The sequence below is a fragment of the Electrophorus electricus genome, chromosome 24 (genome assembly GCF_041902795.1).
Source record: "Electrophorus electricus isolate QZ-2024a chromosome 24, ASM4190279v1, whole genome shotgun sequence".
NCBI lineage: Eukaryota > Metazoa > Chordata > Actinopteri > Gymnotiformes > Gymnotidae > Electrophorus > Electrophorus electricus.
The window spans coordinates 3,653,924-3,677,357 of NC_137520.1; the positions used below are offsets into that span (position 1 = coordinate 3,653,924).

Below are 23,434 nucleotides of genomic sequence, written 5' to 3' on the forward strand. Positions count from 1 at the left end.
TATATGTGTATGTACACGATGTACAACTCCAGTTGACAGATTTACAGTAACATGGTGGTGGTGGTCCCCACAGTTTATCAGTTGCCCTGATTCAGGGCCCGAATGGCCTGTGGGAAGAAGCCCCTCTTCAGTCTCTCTGTATTGGTCTTCAGGGAGCGAAAGCGCTTCCCTGACCTCAACAGAGAGAAGAGCCTATTGTTGGGATGGGTGGGGTCCTTCACAATCCTCCTGGCCTTGGTCTGGCACTGCTTGTAATAGATGGTCTGCATGTCAGGAAGTTCCAGATGAGTGATGCGCTCTGCTGAACGCAACACCCTCTGGAGTGCTTGTCTGTCCTGCTTGGTGCTGTTCCCAAACCAGACTGTGATGTTCCCCAAGAGGATGTTCTCGATAGTGCAGGTGTAGACGTTCTGCAGTACCTTGGAGGGCAGTCTGAAGTCTCTTAGGCATCTGAGGTGGTAAAGACGCTGACGAGCCTTCTCTGCCAGGGAGTTGGTGTGGCGGGACCAGGACAAGTCCTGTGAGATGTGAACTCCAAGGTACCTGAAACTGTCTAATCTCTCCACCGTGGTTCCATCGATCCTCACAGGTTGGTAGTGCCGCTCCTTCTTCTTGCTGCAGTCCACAATCAGCTGTTTTGTCTTGCTGACGTTTAGGAGGAGATTATTTCCCTGGCACCACTTTTCCCGGTGTTTAATCTCCTCCAGGTAGGCCCTCTCATCGTTTTCCGAGATCAGGCCCATGACGACGCTATCGCCAACAAACTTGACAATGATGGTGGAGCTGGAAGTGGCTGCGCAGTCGTTGGTTTACAGTGAGTAGAGCAGGGGGCTTAGGACACAACCCTGAAGAGCTGCAATGCTGAGGGTGAGGATGGATGAGACACAGTTGCCCACCCGTACTGATTGTGGTCTGTCTGTTAGGAAGTTGGAGATCCAGTCGCACAGGCATGTATGCAGTCCTAGATCCTCCAACTTAGTAGTGAGTAGGGAGGGGATGATAGTGTTAAATGCTGAACTGTAGTCGACAAACAGCATTTTAACATAATTACCCCTCCCTTTGTCCAGGTGGGTCAGTGTGGTGTGGAGCAGATGTGCAATTGCGTCATCAGTGGAGCGATTGTGGCGGTATGCAAACTGCAGTGGGTCCATGGAGGCTGGCAGTGAAGAGGTGATGAAGTCTCTGACTAGCTCTTCAAAGCACTTCATCACGACTGATGTGAGGGCAACAGGGCGGTAGTCATTGAGGCCGGAGGGTCGAGGTTTCTTTGAGACGGGGCCGATGGTGGATCGCTTGAAGCTGGATGGGACGATACCGAGCGTCAGGGAGAGATCGACGATGTCGGTGAATACCGGGGCTAGCTGGTCTGCGCAGTCTTTGAGGACTCTCCCGCAGATACCGTCTGATCCCGCTGCCTTCCTGCTATTCACTCTTTTAAACACTCTCGTCACGTCACTCTCCGTGATGATGAGAGGGCACTGTTCTATGGTGGGCTCTGCGCATGCGCCGTTGGCTGCACCGATAGCACCATTAGCGTTGTTAGCGCTAGCGCTGTTAGCATTAGCGCTGCTAGCATGTTCAATGTCTTGACACTCCCAGAATCTAGTGGAAGATGGAAAATAAATGCAAAGATAAATGCAACGATGGGAAAAGATCCTACTCCCACACTCTAGGAGTTTAGCCGGGAATGCTTCTGGCTTGAAACAGTGAATCCAGAGATACTGACCTGCACCCATGCTAATGGAAAACTCCTTACTTAAGCACCAAAGATTCAAGAACTTAGAAATCTGATGTGCGAGCAGTCATTTCCTGCAGTCAAGATGCGATGGAAGAACAAAAGGAAACCGTGCTAGACCAAGGTAAGAGTTAAGTCAAAACAGAAGTCGGCAAAACGACTGAATCACTGTAAGCACGGAGCAGACCTCCTGTAGAAGCACGCATGGCCACACATAAACATTCAGCATAACCTGCCAAAGATGCCGTGATGTTTCAAAAGCTACGTGTTTGCATTCTGGTCACATCTATTCTTTTTGGAGTACTTTTTTTGCTGGACATTGTTTTGTTTTTTGGTTTGGAAAATGTGATGAGAAATAAAGCTTTGTGTGGATGTTTAGCTGATGTTGGGTTTTGTTTCAGTGAAGCAAGAACACCTAGATCTGTGGAAACATTTTCTTTAAAAACAGTAAAAGTACCGACAACTGCACTCAACAAAAGTTTTAAGGCAATACAGCCCATTAGAAGACAATGTCCTTTTAGCAGAAGATGGTTTCGATCCATCGACCTCTGGGTTATGGGCCCAGCACGCTTCCGCTGCGCCACTCTGCTATAATGATCTTGTCTCTGCTCTATCCCTTAGGATATTGCATATGGTGCACTATTGTGTCCTAAATTCAATTCTGGATAACTTTGACCAATCTGTAAGAGTTAGGGTTCAAGTTCAAGTTCAAGTTCTGTTTATTTGTCACGTACATAGTCATACACGGTATAACTCGCAGTGAAATGTTTTTGTGAGTGCTCTGTCTAAACTGAGGAAAGAAACAGGGGTGCATAAGGAATATATATATATATATATATATATATATATATATATATATATATATATAAATATATCTATAAAAAAAGTATATAACAATGTATGTGTAATATGTATATATACACAATCTACAGTGTATATATGTGTATGTACACGATGTACAACTCCAGTTGACAGATTTACAGTAACATGGTGGTGGTGGTCCCCACAGTTTATCAGTTGCCCTGATTCAGGGCCCGAATGGCCTGTGGGAAGAAGCCCCTCTTCAGTCTCTCTGTATTGGTCTTCAGGGAGCGAAAGCGCTTCCCTGACCTCAACAGAGAGAAGAGCCTATTGTTGGGATGGGTGGGGTCCTTCACAATCCTCCTGGCCTTGGTCTGGCACTGCTTGTAATAGATGGTCTGCATGTCAGGAAGTTCCAGATGAGTGATGCGCTCTGCTGAACGCAACACCCTCTGGAGTGCTTGTCTGTCCTGCTTGGTGCTGTTCCCAAACCAGACTGTGATGTTCCCCAAGAGGATGTTCTCGATAGTGCAGGTGTAGACGTTCCGCAGTACCTTGGAGGGCAGTCTGAAGTCTCTTAGGCATCTGAGGTGGTAAAGACGCTGACGAGCCTTCTCTGCCAGGGAGGTTGGTGTGGCGGGACCAGGACAAGTCCTGTGAGATGTGAACTCCAAGGTACCTGAAACTGTCTAATCTCTCCACCGTGGTTCCATCGATCCTCACAGGTTGGTAGTGCCGCTCCTTCTTCTTGCTGCAGTCCACAATCAGCTGTTTTGTCTTGCTGACGTTTAGGAGGAGATTATTTCCCTGGCACCACTTTTCCCGGTGTTTAATCTCCTCCAGGTAGGCCCTCTCATCGTTTTCCAAGATCAGGCCCATGACGACGCTATCGCCAGCAAACTTGACAATGATGGTGGAGCTGGAAGTGGCTGCGCAGTCGTTGGTTTACAGTGAGTAGAGCAGGGGGCTTAGGACACAACCCTGAAGAGCTGCAATGCTGAGGGTGAGGATGGATGAGACACAGTTGCCCACCCGTACTGATTGTGGTCTGTCTGTTAGGAAGTTGGAGATCCAGTCGCACAGGCATGTATGCAGTCCTAGATCCTCCAACTTAGTAGTGAGTAGGGAGGGGATGATAGTGTTAAATGCTGAACTGTAGTCGACAAACAGCATTTTAACATAATTACCCCTCCCTTTGTTCAGGTGGGTCAGTGTGGTGTGGAGCAGATGTGCAATTGCGTCATCAGTGGAGCGATTGCGGCGGTATGCAAACTGCAGTGGGTCCATGGAGGCTGGCAGTGAAGAGGTGATGAAGTCTCTGACTAGCTCTTCAAAACACTTCATCACGACTGATGTGAGGGCAACAGGGCGGTAGTCATTGAGGCCGGAGGGTCGAGGTTTCTTTGAGACGGGGCCGATGGTGGATCGCTTGAAGCTGGATGGGACGATACCGAGCGTCAGGGAGAGATCGACGATGTCGGTGAATACCGGGGCTAGCTGGTCTGCGCAGTCTTTGAGGACTCTCCCGCAGATACCGTCTGATCCCGCTGCTAGCATTAGCGCTGCTAGCATGTTCAATGTCTTGACACTCCCAGAATCTAGTGGAAGATGGAAAATAAATGCAAAGATAAATGCAACGATGGGAAAAGATCCTACTCCCACACTCTAGGAGTTTAGCCGGGAATGCTTCTGGCTTGAAACAGTGAATCCAGAGATACTGACCTGCACCCATGCTAATGGAAAACTCCTTACTTAAGCACCAAAGATTCAAGAACTTAGAAATCTGATGTGCGAGCAGTCATTTCCTGCAGTCAAGATGCGATGGAAGAACAAAAGGAAACCGTGCTAGACCAAGGTAAGAGTTAAGTCAAAACAGAAGTCGGCAAAACGACTGAATCACTGTAAGCACGGAGCAGACCTCCTGTAGAAGCACGCATGGCCACACATAAACATTCAGCATAACCTGCCAAAGATGCCGTGATGTTTCAAAAGCTACGTGTTTGCATTCTGGTCACATCTATTCTTTTTGGAGTACTTTTTTTGCTGGACATTGTTTTGTTTTTTGGTTTGGAAAATGTGATGAGAAATAAAGCTTTGTGTGGATGTTTAGCTGATGTTGGGTTTTGTTTCAGTGAAGCAAGAACACCTAGATCTGTGGAAACATTTTCTTTAAAAACAGTAAAAGTACCGACAACTGCACTCAACAAAAGTTTTAAGGCAATACAGCCCATTAGAAGACAATGTCCTTTTAGCAGAAGATGGTTTCGATCCATCGACCTCTGGGTTATGGGCCCAGCACGCTTCCGCTGCGCCACTCTGCTATAATGATCTTGTCTCTGCTCTATCCCTTAGGATATTGCATATGGTGCACTATTGTGTCCTAAATTCAATTCTGGATAACTTTGACCAATCTGTAAGAGTTAGGGTTCAAGTTCAAGTTCAAGTTCTGTTTATTTGTCACGTACATAGTCATACACGGTATAACTCGCAGTGAAATGTTTTTGTGAGTGCTCTGTCTAAACTGAGGAAAGAAACAGGGGTGCATAAGGAATATATATATATATATATATATATATATATATATATATATATATATATATATAAATATATCTATAAAAAAAGTATATAACAATGTATGTGTAATATGTATATATACACAATCTACAGTGTATATATGTGTATGTACACGATGTACAACTCCAGTTGACAGATTTACAGTAACATGGTGGTGGTGGTCCCCACAGTTTATCAGTTGCCCTGATTCAGGGCCCGAATGGCCTGTGGGAAGAAGCCCCTCTTCAGTCTCTCTGTATTGGTCTTCAGGGAGCGAAAGCGCTTCCCTGACCTCAACAGAGAGAAGAGCCTATTGTTGGGATGGGTGGGGTCCTTCACAATCCTCCTGGCCTTGGTCTGGCACTGCTTGTAATAGATGGTCTGCATGTCAGGAAGTTCCAGATGAGTGATGCGCTCTGCTGAACGCAACACCCTCTGGAGTGCTTGTCTGTCCTGCTTGGTGCTGTTCCCAAACCAGACTGTGATGTTCCCCAAGAGGATGTTCTCGATAGTGCAGGTGTAGACGTTCCGCAGTACCTTGGAGGGCAGTCTGAAGTCTCTTAGGCATCTGAGGTGGTAAAGACGCTGACGAGCCTTCTCTGCCAGGGAGGTTGGTGTGGCGGGACCAGGACAAGTCCTGTGAGATGTGAACTCCAAGGTACCTGAAACTGTCTAATCTCTCCACCGTGGTTCCATCGATCCTCACAGGTTGGTAGTGCCGCTCCTTCTTCTTGCTGCAGTCCACAATCAGCTGTTTTGTCTTGCTGACGTTTAGGAGGAGATTATTTCCCTGGCACCACTTTTCCCGGTGTTTAATCTCCTCCAGGTAGGCCCTCTCATCGTTTTCCAAGATCAGGCCCATGACGACGCTATCGCCAGCAAACTTGACAATGATGGTGGAGCTGGAAGTGGCTGCGCAGTCGTTGGTTTACAGTGAGTAGAGCAGGGGGCTTAGGACACAACCCTGAAGAGCTGCAATGCTGAGGGTGAGGATGGATGAGACACAGTTGCCCACCCGTACTGATTGTGGTCTGTCTGTTAGGAAGTTGGAGATCCAGTCGCACAGGCATGTATGCAGTCCTAGATCCTCCAACTTAGTAGTGAGTAGGGAGGGGATGATAGTGTTAAATGCTGAACTGTAGTCGACAAACAGCATTTTAACATAATTACCCCTCCCTTTGTTCAGGTGGGTCAGTGTGGTGTGGAGCAGATGTGCAATTGCGTCATCAGTGGAGCGATTGCGGCGGTATGCAAACTGCAGTGGGTCCATGGAGGCTGGCAGTGAAGAGGTGATGAAGTCTCTGACTAGCTCTTCAAAACACTTCATCACGACTGATGTGAGGGCAACAGGGCGGTAGTCATTGAGGCCGGAGGGTCGAGGTTTCTTTGAGACGGGGCCGATGGTGGATCGCTTGAAGCTGGATGGGACGATACCGAGCGTCAGGGAGAGATCGACGATGTCGGTGAATACCGGGGCTAGCTGGTCTGCGCAGTCTTTGAGGACTCTCCCGCAGATACCGTCTGATCCCGCTGCTAGCATTAGCGCTGCTAGCATGTTCAATGTCTTGACACTCCCAGAATCTAGTGGAAGATGGAAAATAAATGCAAAGATAAATGCAACGATGGGAAAAGATCCTACTCCCACACTCTAGGAGTTTAGCCGGGAATGCTTCTGGCTTGAAACAGTGAATCCAGAGATACTGACCTGCACCCATGCTAATGGAAAACTCCTTACTTAAGCACCAAAGATTCAAGAACTTAGAAATCTGATGTGCGAGCAGTCATTTCCTGCAGTCAAGATGCGATGGAAGAACAAAAGGAAACCGTGCTAGACCAAGGTAAGAGTTAAGTCAAAACAGAAGTCGGCAAAACGACTGAATCACTGTAAGCACGGAGCAGACCTCCTGTAGAAGCACGCATGGCCACACATAAACATTCAGCATAACCTGCCAAAGATGCCGTGATGTTTCAAAAGCTACGTGTTTGCATTCTGGTCACATCTATTCTTTTTGGAGTACTTTTTTTGCTGGACATTGTTTTGTTTTTTGGTTTGGAAAATGTGATGAGAAATAAAGCTTTGTGTGGATGTTTAGCTGATGTTGGGTTTTGTTTCAGTGAAGCAAGAACACCTAGATCTGTGGAAACATTTTCTTTAAAAACAGTAAAAGTACCGACAACTGCACTCAACAAAAGTTTTAAGGCAATACAGCCCATTAGAAGACAATGTCCTTTTAGCAGAAGATGGTTTCGATCCATCGACCTCTGGGTTATGGGCCCAGCACGCTTCCGCTGCGCCACTCTGCTATAATGATCTTGTCTCTGCTCTATCCCTTAGGATATTGCATATGGTGCACTATTGTGTCCTAAATTCAATTCTGGATAACTTTGACCAATCTGTAAGAGTTAGGGTTCAAGTTCAAGTTCAAGTTCTGTTTATTTGTCACGTACATAGTCATACACGGTATAACTCGCAGTGAAATGTTTTTGTGAGTGCTCTGTCTAAACTGAGGAAAGAAACAGGGGTGCATAAGGAAATATATATATATATATATATATATATAAATATATCTATAAAAAAAGTATATAACAATGTATGTGTAATATGTATATATACACAATCTACAGTGTATATATGTGTATGTACACGATGTACAACTCCAGTTGACAGATTTACAGTAACATGGTGGTGGTGGTCCCCACAGTTTATCAGTTGCCCTGATTCAGGGCCCGAATGGCCTGTGGGAAGAAGCCCCTCTTCAGTCTCTCTGTATTGGTCTTCAGGGAGCGAAAGCGCTTCCCTGACCTCAACAGAGAGAAGAGCCTATTGTTGGGATGGGTGGGGTCCTTCACAATCCTCCTGGCCTTGGTCTGGCACTGCTTGTAATAGATGGTCTGCATGTCAGGAAGTTCCAGATGAGTGATGCGCTCTGCTGAACGCAACACCCTCTGGAGTGCTTGTCTGTCCTGCTTGGTGCTGTTCCCAAACCAGACTGTGATGTTCCCCAAGAGGATGTTCTCGATAGTGCAGGTGTAGACGTTCCGCAGTACCTTGGAGGGCAGTCTGAAGTCTCTTAGGCATCTGAGGTGGTAAAGACGCTGACGAGCCTTCTCTGCCAGGGAGGTTGGTGTGGCGGGACCAGGACAAGTCCTGTGAGATGTGAACTCCAAGGTACCTGAAACTGTCTAATCTCTCCACCGTGGTTCCATCGATCCTCACAGGTTGGTAGTGCCGCTCCTTCTTCTTGCTGCAGTCCACAATCAGCTGTTTTGTCTTGCTGACGTTTAGGAGGAGATTATTTCCCTGGCACCACTTTTCCCGGTGTTTAATCTCCTCCAGGTAGGCCCTCTCATCGTTTTCCGAGATCAGGCCCATGACGACGCTATCGCCAGCAAACTTGACAATGATGGTGGAGCTGGAAGTGGCTGCGCAGTCGTTGGTTTACAGTGAGTAGAGCAGGGGGCTTAGGACACAACCCTGAAGAGCTGCAATGCTGAGGGTGAGGATGGATGAGACACAGTTGCCCACCCGTACTGATTGTGGTCTGTCTGTTAGGAAGTTGGAGATCCAGTCGCACAGGCATGTATGCAGTCCTAGATCCTCCAACTTAGTAGTGAGTAGGGAGGGGATGATAGTGTTAAATGCTGAACTGTAGTCGACAAACAGCATTTTAACATAATTACCCCTCCCTTTGTCCAGGTGGGTCAGTGTGGTGTGGAGCAGATGTGCAATTGCGTCATCAGTGGAGCGATTGCGGCGGTATGCAAACTGCAGTGGGTCCATGGAGGCTGGCAGTGAAGAGGTGATGAAGTCTCTGACTAGCTCTTCAAAACACTTCATCACGACTGATGTGAGGGCAACAGGGCGGTAGTCATTGAGGCCGGAGGGTCGAGGTTTCTTTGAGACGGGGCCGATGGTGGATCGCTTGAAGCTGGATGGGACGATACCGAGCGTCAGGGAGAGATCGACGATGTCGGTGAATACCGGGGCTAGCTGGTCTGCGCAGTCTTTGTGGACTCTCCCGCAGATACCGTCTGATCCCGCTGCCTTCCTGCTATTCACTCTTTTAAACACTCTCGTCACGTCACTCTCCGTGATGATGAGAGGGCACTGTTCTATGGTGGGCTCTGCGCATGCGCCGTTGGCTGCACCGATAGCACCATTAGCGTTGTTAGCGCTAGCGCTGTTAGCATTAGCGCTGCTAGCATGTTCAATGTCTTGACACTCCCAGAATCTAGTGGAAGATGGAAAATAAATGCAAAGATAAATGCAACGATGGGAAAAGATCCTACTCCCACACTCTAGGAGTTTAGCTGGGAATACTCCTGGCTTGAAACAGTGAATCCAGAGATGCTGACCTGCACCCATGCTAATGGAAAACTCCTTACTTAAGCACCAAAGATTCAAGAACTTAGAAATCTGATGTGCGAGCAGTCATTTCCTGCAGTCAAGATGCGATGGAAGAACAAAAGGAAACCGTGCTAGACCAAGGTAAGAGTTAAGTCAAAACAGAAGTCGGCAAAACGACTGAATCACTGTAAGCACGGAGCAGACCTCCTGTAGAAGCACGCATGGCCACACATAAACATTCAGCATAACCTGCCAAAGATGCCGTGATGTTTCAAAAGCTACGTGTTTGCATTCTGGTCACATCTATTCTTTTTGGAGTACTTTTTTTGCTGGACATTGTTTTGTTTTTTGGTTTGGAAAATGTGATGAGAAATAAAGCTTTGTGTGGATGTTTAGCTGATGTTGGGTTTTGTTTCAGTGAAGCAAGAACACCTAGATCTGTGGAAACATTTTCTTTAAAAACAGTAAAAGTACCGACAACTGCACTCAACAAAAGTTTTAAGGCGATACAGCCCATTAGAAGACAATGTCCTTTTAGCAGAAGATGGTTTCGATCCATCGACCTCTGGGTTATGGGCCCAGCACGCTTCCGCTGCGCCACTCTGCTATAATGATCTTGTTTCTGCTCTATCCCTTAGGATATTGCATATGGTGCACTATTGTGACCTAAATTCAATTCTGGATAACTTTGACCAATCTGTAAGAGTTAGGGTTCAAGTTCAAGTTCAAGTTCGGTTTATTTGTCACGTACATAGTCATACACGGTATAACTCGCAGTGAAATGTTTTTGTGAGTGCTCTGTCTAAACTGAGGAAAGAAACAGGGGTGCATAAGGAAATATATATATATATATATATATATATATATATATATATATATATATATATCCATAAAAAAAGTATATAACAATGTATGTGTAATATGTATATATACACAATCTACAGTGTATATATGTGTATGTACACGATGTACAACTCCAGTTGACAGATTTACAGTAACATGGTGGTGGTGGTCCCCACAGTTTATCAGTTGCCCTGATTCAGGGCCCGAATGGCCTGTAGGAAGACGCCCCTCTTCAGTCTCTCTGTATTGGTCTTCAGGGAGCGAAAGCGCTTCCCTGACCTCAACAGAGAGAAGAGCCTATTGTTGGGATGGGTGGGGTCCTTCACAATCCTCCTGGCCTTGGTCTGGCACTGCTTGTAATAGATGGTCTGCATGTCAGGAAGTTCCAGATGAGTGATGCGCTCTGCTGAACGCAACACCCTCTGGAGTGCTTGTCTGTCCTGCTTGGTGCTGTTCCCAAACCAGACTGTGATGTTCCCCAAGAGGATGTTCTCGATAGTGCAGGTGTAGACGTTCCGCAGTACCTTGGAGGGCAGTCTGAAGTCTCTTAGGCATCTGAGGTGGTAAAGACGCTGACGAGCCTTCTTTGCCAGGGAGTTGGTGTGGCGGGACCAGGACAAGTCCTGTGAGATGTGAACTCCAAGGTACCTGAAACTGTCTAATCTCTCCACCGTGGTTCCATCGATCCTCACAGGTTGGTAGTGCCGCTCCTTCTTCTTGCTGCAGTCCACAATCAGCTGTTTTGTCTTGCTGACGTTTAGGAGGAGATTATTTCCCTGGCACCACTTTTCCCGGTGTTTAATCTCCTCCAGGTAGGCCCTCTCATCGTTTTCCGAGATCAGGCCCATGACGACGCTATCGCCAGCAAACTTGACAATGATGGTGGAGCTGGAAGTGGCTGCGCAGTCGTTGGTTTACAGTGAGTAGAGGAGGGGGCTTAGGACACAACCCTGAAGAGCTGCAATGCTGAGGGTGAGGATGGATGAGACACAGTTGCCCACCCGTACTGATTGTGGTCTGTCTGTTAGGAAGTTGGAGATCCAGTCGCACAGGCATGTATGCAGTCCTAGATCCTCCAACTTAGTAGTGAGTAGGGAGGGGATGATAGTGTTAAATGCTGAACTGTAGTCGACAAACAGCATTTTAACATAATTACCCCTCCCTTTGTCCAGGTGGGTCAGTGTGGTGTGGAGCAGATGTGCAATTGCGTCATCAGTGGAGCGATTGTGGCGGTATGCAAACTGCAGTGGGTCCATGGAGGCTGGCAGTGAAGAGGTGATGAAGTCTCTGACTAGCTCTTCAAAGCACTTCATCACGACTGATGTGAGGGCAACAGGGCGGTAGTCATTGAGGCCGGAGGGTCGAGGTTTCTTTGAGACGGGGCCGATGGTGGATCGCTTGAAGCTGGATGGGACGATACCGAGCGTCAGGGAGAGATCGACGATGTCGGTGAATACCGGGGCTAGCTGGTCTGCGCAGTCTTTGAGGACTCTCCCGCAGATACCGTCTGATCCCGCTGCCTTCCTGCTATTCACTCTTTTAAACACTCTCGTCACGTCACTCTCCGTGATGATGAGAGGGCACTGTTCTATGGTGGGCTCTGCGCATGCGCCGTTGGCTGCACCGATAGCACCATTAGCGTTGTTAGCGCTAGCGCTGTTAGCATTAGCGCTGCTAGCATGTTCAATGTCTTGACACTCCCAGAATCTAGTGGAAGATGGAAAATAAATGCAAAGATAAATGCAACGATGGGAAAAGATCCTACTCCCACACTCTAGGAGTTTAGCCGGGAATGCTTCTGGCTTGAAACAGTGAATCCAGAGATACTGACCTGCACCCATGCTAATGGAAAACTCCTTACTTAAGCACCAAAGATTCAAGAACTTAGAAATCTGATGTGCGAGCAGTCATTTCCTGCAGTCAAGATGCGATGGAAGAACAAAAGGAAACCGTGCTAGACCAAGGTAAGAGTTAAGTCAAAACAGAAGTCGGCAAAACGACTGAATCACTGTAAGCACGGAGCAGACCTCCTGTAGAAGCACGCATGGCCACACATAAACATTCAGCATAACCTGCCAAAGATGCCGTGATGTTTCAAAAGCTACGTGTTTGCATTCTGGTCACATCTATTCTTTTTGGAGTACTTTTTTTGCTGGACATTGTTTTGTTTTTTGGTTTGGAAAATGTGATGAGAAATAAAGCTTTGTGTGGATGTTTAGCTGATGTTGGGTTTTGTTTCAGTGAAGCAAGAACACCTAGATCTGTGGAAACATTTTCTTTAAAAACAGTAAAAGTACCGACAACTGCACTCAACAAAAGTTTTAAGGCAATACAGCCCATTAGAAGACAATGTCCTTTTAGCAGAAGATGGTTTCGATCCATCGACCTCTGGGTTATGGGCCCAGCACGCTTCCGCTGCGCCACTCTGCTATAATGATCTTGTCTCTGCTCTATCCCTTAGGATATTGCATATGGTGCACTATTGTGTCCTAAATTCAATTCTGGATAACTTTGACCAATCTGTAACAGTTAGGATTCAAGTTCAAGTACAAGTTCGGTTTATTTGTCACGTACATAGTCATACACGGTATAACTCGCAGTGAAATGTTTTTGTGAGTGCTCTGTCTAAACTGAGGAAAGAAACAGGGGTGCATAAGGAAATATATATATATATATATATATATATATATATATATATATATATATATATATATATATATATATATATAAATATATCTATAAAAAAAGTATATAACAATGTATGTGTAATATGTATATATACACAATCTACAGTGTATATATGTGTATGTACACGATGTACAACTCCAGTTGACAGATTTACAGTAACATGGTGGTGGTGGTCCCCACAGTTTATCAGTTGCCCTGATTCAGGGCCCGAATGGCCTGTGGGAAGAAGCCCCTCTTCAGTCTCTCTGTATTGGTCTTCAGGGAGCGAAAGCGCTTCCCTGACCTCAACAGAGAGAAGAGCCTATTGTTGGGATGGGTGGGGTCCTTCACAATCCTCCTGGCCTTGGTCTGGCACTGCTTGTAATAGATGGTCTGCATGTCAGGAAGTTCCAGATGAGTGATGCGCTCTGCTGAACGCAACACCCTCTGGAGTGCTTGTCTGTCCTGCTTGGTGCTGTTCCCAAACCAGACGGTGATGTTCCCCAAGAGGATGTTCTCGATAGTGCAGGTGTAGACGTTCCGCAGTACCTTGGAGGGCAGTCTGAAGTCTCTTAGGCATCTGAGGTGATAAAGACGCTGACGAGCCTTCTCTGCCAGGGAGTTGGTGTGGCGGGACCAGGACAAGTCCTGTGAGATGTGAACTCCAAGGTACCTGAAACTGTCTAATCTCTCCACCGTGGTTCCATCGATCCTCACAGGTTGGTAGTGCCGCTCCTTCTTCTTGCTGCAGTCCACAATCAGCTGTTTTGTCTTGCTGACGTTTAGGAGGAGATTATTTCCCTGGCACCACTTTTCCCGGTGTTTAATCTCCTCCAGGTAGGCCCTCTCATCGTTTTCCGAGATCAGGCCCATGACGACGCTATCGCCAGCAAACTTGACAATGATGGTGGAGCTGGAAGTGGCTGCGCAGTCGTTGGTTTACAGTGACTAGAGCAGGGGGCTTAGGACACAACCCTGAAGAGCTGCAATGCTGAGGGTGAGGATGGATGAGACACAGTTGCCCACCCGTACTGATTGTGGTCTGTCTGTTAGGAAGTTGGAGATCCAGTCGCACAGGCATGTATGCAGTCCTAGATCCTCCAACTTAGTAGTGAGTAGGGAGGGGATGATAGTGTTAAATGCTGAACTGTAGTCGACAAACAGCATTTTAACATAATTACCCCTCCCTTTGTCCAGGTGGGTCAGTGTGGTGTGGAGCAGATGTGCAATTGCATCATCAGTGGAGCGATTGTGGCGGTATGCAAACTGCAGTGGGTCCATGGAGGCTGGCAGTGAAGAGGTGATGAAGTCTCTGACTAGCTCTTCAAAGCACTTCATCACGACTGATGTGAGGGCAACAGGGCGGTAGTCATTGAGGCCGGAGGGTCGAGGTTTCTTTGAGACGGGGCCGATGGTGGATCGCTTGAAGCTGGATGGGACGATACCGAGCGTCAGGGAGAGATCGACGATGTCGGTGAATACCGGGGCTAGCTGGTCTGCGCAGTCTTTGAGGACTCTCCCGCAGATACCGTCTGATCCCGCTGCCTTCCTGCTATTCACTCTTTTAAACACTCTCGTCACGTCACTCTCCGTGATGATGAGAGGGCACTGTTCTATGGTGGGCTCTGCGCATGCGCCGTTGGCTGCACCGATAGCACCATTAGCGTTGTTAGCGCTAGCGCTGTTAGCATTAGCGCTGCTAGCATGTTCAATGTCTTGACACTCCCAGAATCTAGTGGAAGATGGAAAATAAATGCAAAGATAAATGCAACGATGGGAAAAGATCCTACTCCCACACTCTAGGAGTTTAGCCGGGAATGCTTCTGGCTTGAAACAGTGAATCCAGAGATACTGACCTGCACCCATGCTAATGGAAAACTCCTTACTTAAGCACCAAAGATTCAAGAACTTAGAAATCTGATGTGCGAGCAGTCATTTCCTGCAGTCAAGATGCGATGGAAGAACAAAAGGAAACCGTGCTAGACCAAGGTAAGAGTTAAGTCAAAACAGAAGTCGGCAAAACGACTGAATCACTGTAAGCACGGAGCAGACCTCCTGTAGAAGCACGCATGGCCACACATAAACATTCAGCATAACCTGCCAAAGATGCCGTGATGTTTCAAAAGCTACGTGTTTGCATTCTGGTCACATCTATTCTTTTTGGAGTACTTTTTTTGCTGGACATTGTTTTGTTTTTTGGTTTGGAAAATGTGATGAGAAATAAAGCTTTGTGTGGATGTTTAGCTGATGTTGGGTTTTGTTTCAGTGAAGCAAGAACACCTAGATCTGTGGAAACATTTTCTTTAAAAACAGTAAAAGTACCGACAACTGCACTCAACAAAAGTTTTAAGGCAATACAGCCCATTAGAAGACAATGTCCTTTTAGCAGAAGATGGTTTCGATCCATCGACCTCTGGGTTATGGGCCCAGCACGCTTCCGCTGCGCCACTCTGCTATAATGATCATGTCTCTGCTCTATCCCTTAGGATATTGCATATGGTGCACTATTGTGTCCTAAATTCAATTCTGGATAACTTTGACCAATCTGTAAGAGTTAGGGTTCAAGTTCAAGTTCAAGTTCGGTTTATTTGTCACGTACATAGTCATACACGGTATAACTCGCAGTTAAATGTTTTTGTGAGTGCTCTGTCTAAACTGAGGAAAGAAACAGGGGTGCATAAGGAAATATATATATATATATATATATATATATATATATATATATATATATATATATATATATATAAATCTATAAAAAAAGTATATAACAATGTATATGTAATATGTATATATACACAATCTACAGTGTATATATGTGTATGTACACGATGTACAACTCCAGTTGACAGATTTACAGTAACATGGTGGTGGTGGTCCCCACAGTTTATCAGTTGCCCTGATTCAGGGCCCGAATGGCCTGTGGGAAGAAGCCCCTCTTCAGTCTCTCTGTATTGGTCTTCAGGGAGCGAAAGCGCTTCCCTGACCTCAACAGAGAGAAGAGCCTATTGTTGGGATGGGTGGGGTCCTTCACAATCCTTCTGGCCTTGGTCTGGCACTGCTTGTAATAGATGGTCTGCATGTCAGGAAGTTCCAGATGAGTGATGCGCTCTGCTGAACGCAACACCCTCTGGAGTGCTTGTCTGTCCTGCTTGGTGCTGTTCCCAAACCAGACTGTGATGTTCCCCAAGAGGATGTTCTCGATAGTGCAGGTGTAGACGTTCCGCAGTACCTTGGAGGGCAGTCTGAAGTCTCTTAGGCATTTGAGGTGGTAAAGACGCTGACGAGCCTTCTTTGCCAGGGAGTTGGTGTGGCGGGACCAGGACAAGTCCTGTGAGATGTGAACTCCAAGGTACCTGAAACTGTCTAATCTCTCCACCGTGGTTCCATCGATCCTCACAGGTTGGTAATGCCGCTCCTTCTTCTTGCTGCAGTCCACAATCAGCTGTTTTGTCTTGCTGACGTTTAGGAGGAGATTATTTCCCTGGCACCACTTTTCCCGGTGTTTAATCTCCTCCAGGTAGGCCCTCTCATCGTTTTCCGAGATCAGGCCCATGACGACGCTATCGCCAGCAAACTTGACAATGATGGTGGAGCTGGAAGTGGCTGCGCAGTCGTTGGTTTACAGTGAGTAGAGCAGGGGGCTTAGGACACAACCCTGAAGAGCTGCAATGCTGAGGGTGAGGATGGATGAGACACAGTTGCCCACCCGTACTGATTGTGGTCTGTCTGTTAGGAAGTTGGAGATCCAGTCGCACAGGCATGTATGCAGTCCTAGATCCTCCAACTTAGTAGTGAGTAGGGAGGGGATGATAGTGTTAAATGCTGAACTGTAGTCGACAAACAGCATTTTAACATAATTACCCCTCCCTTTGTCCAGGTGGGTCAGTGTGGTGTGGAGCAGATGTGCAATTGCGTCATCAGTGGAGCGATTGTGGCGGTATGCAAACTGCAGTGGGTCCATGGAGGCTGGCAGTGAAGAGGTGATGAAGTCTCTGACTAGCTCTTCAAAACACTTCATCACGACTGATGTGAGGGCAACAGGGCGGTAGTCATTGAGGCCGGAGGGTCGAGGTTTCTTTGAGACGGGGCCGATGGTGGATCGCTTGAAGCTGGATGGGACGATACCGAGCGTCAGGGAGAGATCGACGATGTCGGTGAATACCGGGGCTAGCTGGTCTGCGCAGTCTTTGAGGACTCTCCCGCAGATACCGTCAGATCCCGCTGCCTTCCTGCTATTCACTCTTTTAAACACTCTCGTCACGTCACTCTCCGTGATGATGAGAGGGCACTGTTCTATGGTGGGCTCTGCGCATGCGCCGTTGGCTGCACCGATAGCACCATTAGCGTTGTTAGCGCTAGCGCTGGTAGCATTAGCGCTGCTAGCATGTTCAATGTCTTGACACTCCCAGAATCTAGTGGAAGATGGAAAATAAATGCAAAGATAAATGCAACGATGGGAAAAGATCCTACTCCCACACTCTAGGAGTTTAGCCGGGAATGCTTCTGGCTTGAAACAGTGAATCCAGAGATGCTGACCTGCACCCATGCTAATGGAAAACTCCTTACTTAAGCACCAAAGATTCAAGAACTTAGAAATCTGATGTGCGAGCAGTCATTTCCTGCAGTCAAGATGCGATGGAAGAACAAAAGGAAACCGTGCTAGACCAAGGTAAGAGTTAAGTCAAAACAGAAGTCGGCAAAACGACTGAATCACTGTAAGCACGGAGCAGACCTCCTGTAGAAGCACGCATGGCCACACATAAACATTCAGCATAACCTGCCAAAGATGCCGTGATGTTTCAAAAGCTACGTGTTTGCATTCTGGTCACATCTATTCTTTTTGGAGTACTTTTTTTGCTGGACATTGTTTTGTTTTTTGGTTTGGAAAATGTGATGAGAAATAAAGCTTTGTGTGGATGTTTAGCTGATGTTGGGTTTTGTTTCAGTGAAGCAAGAACACCTAGATCTGTGGAAACATTTTCTTTAAAAACAGTAAAAGTACCGACAACTGCACTCAACAAAAGCTTTAAGGCGATACAGCCCATTAGAAGACAACGTCCTTTTAGCAGAAGATGGTTTCGATCCATCGACCTCTGGGTTATGGGCCCAGCACGCTTCCGCTGCGCCACTCTGCTATAATGATCTTGTTTCTGCTCTATCCCTTAGGATATTGCATATGGTGCACTATTGTGTCCTAAATTCAATTCTGGATAACTTTGACCAATCTGTAAGAGTTAGGGTTCAAGTTCAAGTTCAAGTTCGGTTTATTTGTCACGTACATAGTCATACACGGTATAACTCGCAGTGAAATGTTTTTGTGAGTGCTCTGTCTAAACTGAGGAAAGAAACAGGGGTGCATAAGGAAATATATATATATATATATATATATATATATATATATATATAAATATATCTATAAAAAAAGTATATAACAATGTATGTGTAATATGTATATATACACAATCTACAGTGTATATATGTGTATGTACACGATGTACAACTCCAGTTGACAGATTTACAGTAACATGGTGGTGGTGGTCCCCACAGTTTATCAGTTGCCCTGATTCAGGGCCCGAATGGCCTGTGGGAAGAAGCCCCTCTTCAGTCTCTCTGTATTGGTCTTCAGGGAGCGAAAGCGCTTCCCTGACCTCAACAGAGAGAAGAGCCTATTGTTGGGATGGGTGGGGTCCTTCACAATCCTCCTGGCCTTGGTCTGGCACTGCTTGTAATAGATGGTCTGCATGTCAGGAAGTTCCAGATGAGTGATGCGCTCTGCTGAACGCAACACCCTCTGGAGTGCTTGTCTGTCCTGCTTGGTGCTGTTCCCAAACCAGACTGTGATGTTCCCCAAGAGGATGTTCTCGATAGTGCAGGTGTAGACGTTCCGCAGTACCTTGGAGGGCAGTCTGAAGTCTCTTAGGCATCTGAGGTGGTAAAGACGCTGACGAGCCTTCTCTGCCAGGGAGTTGGTGTGGCGGGACCAGGACAAGTCCTGTGAGATGTGAACTCCAAGGTACCTGAAACTGTCTAATCTCTCCACCGTGGTTCCATCGATCCTCACAGGTTGGTAGTGCCGCTCCTTCTTCTTGCTGCAGTCCACAATCAGCTGTTTTGTCTTGCTGACGTTTAGGAGGAGATTATTTCCCTGGCACCACTTTTCCCGGTGTTTAATCTCCTCCAGGTAGGCCCTCTCATCGTTTTCCGAGATCAGGCCCATGACGACGCTATCGCCAGCAAACTTGACAATGATGGTGGAGCTGGAAGTGGCTGCGCAGTCGTTGGTTTACAGTGAGTAGAGCAGGGGGCTTAGGACACAACCCTGAAGAGCTGCAATGCTGAGGGTGAGGATGGATGAGACACAGTTGCCCACCCGTACTGATTGTGGTCTGTCTGTTAGGAAGTTGGAGATCCAGTCGCACAGGCATGTATGCAGTCCTAGATCCTCCAACTTAGTAGTGAGTAGGGAGGGGATGATAGTGTTAAATGCTGAACTGTAGTCGACAAACAGCATTTTAACATAATTACCCCTCCCTTTGTCCAGGTGGGTCAGTGTGGTGTGGAGCAGATGTGCAATTGCGTCATCAGTGGAGCGATTGTGGCGGTATGCAAACTGCAGTGGGTCCATGGAGGCTGGCAGTGAAGAGGTGATGAAGTCTCTGACTAGCTCTTCAAAACACTTCATCACGACTGATGTGAGGGCAACAGGGCGGTAGTCATTGAGGCCGGAGGGTCGAGGTTTCTTTGAGACGGGGCCGATGGTGGATCGCTTGAAGCTGGATGGGACGATACCGAGCGTCAGGGAGAGATCGACGATGTCGGTGAATACCGGGGCTAGCTGGTCTGCGCAGTCTTTGAGGACTCTCCCGCAGATACCGTCTGATCCCGCTGCCTTCCTGCTATTCACTCTTTTAAACACTCTCGTCACGTCACTCTCCGTGATGATGAGAGGGCACTGTTCTATGGTGGGCTCTGCGCATGCGCCGTTGGCTGCACCGATAGCACCATTAGCGTTGTTAGCGCTAGCGCTGTTAGCATTAGCGCTGCTAGCATGTTCAATGTCTTGACACTCCCAGAATCTAGTGGAAGATGGAAAATAAATGCAAAGATAAATGCAACGATGGGAAAAGATCCTACTCCCACACTCTAGGAGTTTAGCCGGGAATACTTCTGGCTTGAAACAGTGAATCCAGAGATGCTGACCTGCACCCATGCTAATGGAAAACTCCTTACTTAAGCACCAAAGATTCAAGAACTTAGAAATCTGATGTGCGAGCAGTCATTTCCTGCAGTCAAGATGCGATGGAAGAACAAAAGGAAACCGTGCTAGACCAAGGTAAGAGTTAAGTCAAAACAGAAGTCGGCAAAACGACTGAATCACTGTAAGCACGGAGCAGACCTCCTGTAGAAGCACGCATGGCCACACATAAACATTCAGCATAACCTGCCAAAGATGCCGTGATGTTTCAAAAGCTACGTGTTTGCATTCTGGTCACATCTATTCTTTTTGGAGTACTTTTTTTGCTGGACATTGTTTTGTTTTTTGGTTTGGAAAATGTGATGAGAAATAAAGCTTTGTGTGGATGTTTAGCTGATGTTGGGTTTTGTTTCAGTGAAGCAAGAACACCTAGATCTGTGGAAACGTTTTCTTTAAAAACAGTAAAAGTACCGACAACTGCACTCAACAAAAGTTTTAAGGCGATACAGCCCATTAGAAGACAATGTCCTTTTAGCAGAAGATGGTTTCGATCCATCGACCTCTGGGTTATGGGCCCAGCACGCTTCCGCTGCGGCACTCTGCTATAATGATCGTGTTTCTGCTCTATCCCTTAGGATATTGCATATGGTGCACTATTGTGTCCTAAATTCAATTCTGGATAACTTTGACCAATCTGTAAGAGTTAGGGTTCAAGTTCAAGTTCAAGTTCGGTTTATTTGTCACGTACATAGTCATACACGGTATAACTCGCAGTGAAATGTTTTTGTGAGTGCTCTGTCTAAACTGAGGAAAGAAACAGGGGTGCATAAGGAAATATATATATATATATATATATATATATATATATATATATATATATATATATATATATATATATAAATATATCTATAAAAAAAGTATATAACAATGTATGTGTAATATGTATATATACACAATCTACAGTGTATATATGTGTATGTACACGATGTACAACTCCAGTTGACAGATTTACAGTAACATGGTGGTGGTGGTCCCCACAGTTTATCAGTTGCCCTGATTCAGGGCCCGAATGGCCTGTGGGAAGAAGCCCCTCTTCAGTCTCTCTGTATTGGTCTTCAGGGAGCGAAAGCGCTTCCCTGACCTCAACAGAGAGAAGAGCCTATTGTTGGGATGGGTGGGGTCCTTCACAATCCTCCTGGCCTTGGTCTGGCACTGCTTGTAATAGATGGTCTGCATGTCAGGAAGTTCCAGATGAGTGATGCGCTCTGCTGAACGCAAAACCCTCTGGAGTGCTTGTCTGTCCTGCTTGGTGCTGTTCCCAAACCAGACTGTGATGTTCCCCAAGAGGATGTTCTCGATAGTGCAGGTGTAGACGTTCCGCAGTACCTTGGAGGGCAGTCTGAAGTCTCTTAGGCATCTGAGGTGGTAAAGACGCTGACGAGCCTTCTTTGCCAGGGAGTTGGTGTGGCGGGACCAGGACAAGTCCTGTGAGATGTGAACTCCAAGGTACCTGAAACTGTCTACTCTCTCCACCGTGGTTCCATTGATCCTCACAGGTTGGTAGTGCCGCTCCTTCTTCTTGCTGCAGTCCACAATCAGCTGTTTTGTCTTGCTGACGTTTCGGAGGAGATTATTTCCCTGGCACCACTTTTCCCGGTGTTTAATCTCCTCCAGGTAGGCCCTCTCATCGTTTTCCGAGATCAGGCCCATGACGACGCTATCGCCAGCAAACTTGACAATGATGGTGGAGCTGGAAGTGGCTGCGCAGTCGTTGGTTTACAGTGAGTAGAGCAGGGGGCTTAGGACACAACCCTGAAGAGCTGCAATGCTGAGGGTGAGGATGGATGAGACACAGTTGCCCACCCGTACTGATTGTGGTCTGTCTGTTAGGAAGTTGGAGATCCAGTCGCACAGGCATGTATGCAGTCCTAGATCCTCCAACTTAGTAGTGAGTAGGGAGGGGATGATAGTGTTAAATGCTGAACTGTAGTCGACAAACAGCATTTTAACATAATTACCCCTCCCTTTGTCCAGGTGGGTCAGTGTGGTGTGGAGCAGATGTGCAATTGCGTCATCAGTGGAGCGATTGTGGCGGTATGCAAACTGCAGTGGGTCCATGGAGGCTGGCAGTGAAGAGGTGATGAAGTCTCTGACTAGCTCTTCAAAACACTTCATCACGACTGATGTGAGGGCAACAGGGCGGTAGTCATTGAGGCCGGAGGGTCGAGGTTTCTTTGAGACGGGGCCGATGGTGGATCGCTTGAAGCTGGATGGGACGATACCGAGCGTCAGGGAGAGATCGACGATGTCGGTGAATACCGGGGCTAGCTGGTCTGCGCAGTCTTTGAGGACTCTCCCGCAGATACCGTCAGATCCCGCTGCCTTCCTGCTATTCACTCTTTTAAACACTCTCGTCACGTCACTCTCCGTGATGATGAGAGGGCATTGTTCTATGGTGGGCTCTGCGCATGCGCCGTTGGCTGCACCGATAGCACCATTAGCGTTGTTCGCGCTAGCGCTGTTAGCATTAGCGCTGCTAGCATGTTCAATGTCTTGACACTCCCAGAATCTAGTGGAAGATGGAAAATAAATGCAAAGATAAATGCAACGATGGGAAAAGATCCTTCTCCCACACTCTAGGAGTTTAGCCGGGAATGCTTCTGGCTTGAAACAGTGAATCCAGAGATGCTGACCTGCACCCATGCTAATGGAAAACTCCTTACTTAAGCACCAAAGATTCAAGAATTTAGAAATCTGATGTGCGAGCAGTCATTTCCTGCAGTCAAGATGCGATGGAAGAACAAAAGGAAACCGTGCTAGACCAAGGTAAGAGTTAAGTCAAAACAGAAGTCGGCAAAACGACTGAATCACTGTAGGCACGGAGCAGACCTCCTGTAGAAGCACGCATGGCCACACATAAACATTCAGCATAACCTGCCAAAGATGCCGGGATGTTTCACAAGCTACGTGTTTGCATTTTGGTCACATCTATTCTTTTTGGAGTACTTTTTTTGCTGGACATTGTTTTGTTTTTTGGTTTGGAAAATGTGATGAGAAATAAAGCTTTGTGTGGATGTTTAGCTGATGTTGGGTTTTGTTTCAGTGAAGCAAGAACACCTACATCTGTGGAAACATTTTCTTTAAAAACAGTAAAAGTACCAACAACTGCACTCAACAAAGGTTTTGAGGCAATACAGCCCATTAGAAGACAATGTCCTTTTAGCAGAAGATGGTTTCGATCCATCGACCTCTGGGTTATGAGCCCAGCACGCTTCCGCTGCGCCACGCTGCT

At 46.9% G+C, this 23,434-nt stretch overlaps 8 non-coding genes across 8 annotated transcripts; all 8 read right to left on the reverse strand.

The window, feature by feature from the left end:
• Positions 1–2,253: 2,253 nt before the first annotated feature.
• Positions 2,254–2,325, reverse strand: trnam-cau (transfer RNA methionine (anticodon CAU)). Its single transcript has one exon. It is a non-coding gene; the product is annotated as a tRNA-Met (tRNA).
• A 2,460-nt stretch (positions 2,326–4,785) lies between these two features.
• Positions 4,786–4,857, reverse strand: trnam-cau (transfer RNA methionine (anticodon CAU)). The gene has a single exon. It is a non-coding gene; the product is annotated as a tRNA-Met (tRNA).
• A 2,464-nt stretch (positions 4,858–7,321) lies between these two features.
• Positions 7,322–7,393, reverse strand: trnam-cau (transfer RNA methionine (anticodon CAU)). The gene has a single exon. It is a non-coding gene; the product is annotated as a tRNA-Met (tRNA).
• Positions 7,394–9,972: 2,579 nt separating this feature from the next.
• On the reverse strand, positions 9,973–10,044 carry trnam-cau (transfer RNA methionine (anticodon CAU)). The gene has a single exon. It is a non-coding gene; the product is annotated as a tRNA-Met (tRNA).
• A 2,594-nt stretch (positions 10,045–12,638) lies between these two features.
• trnam-cau (transfer RNA methionine (anticodon CAU)) lies at positions 12,639–12,710 on the reverse strand. The gene has a single exon. It is a non-coding gene; the product is annotated as a tRNA-Met (tRNA).
• Positions 12,711–15,330: 2,620 nt separating this feature from the next.
• trnam-cau (transfer RNA methionine (anticodon CAU)) lies at positions 15,331–15,402 on the reverse strand. The gene has a single exon. It is a non-coding gene; the product is annotated as a tRNA-Met (tRNA).
• Positions 15,403–18,010: 2,608 nt separating this feature from the next.
• trnam-cau (transfer RNA methionine (anticodon CAU)) lies at positions 18,011–18,082 on the reverse strand. Its single transcript has one exon. It is a non-coding gene; the product is annotated as a tRNA-Met (tRNA).
• A 5,280-nt stretch (positions 18,083–23,362) lies between these two features.
• On the reverse strand, positions 23,363–23,434 carry trnam-cau (transfer RNA methionine (anticodon CAU)). The gene has a single exon. It is a non-coding gene; the product is annotated as a tRNA-Met (tRNA).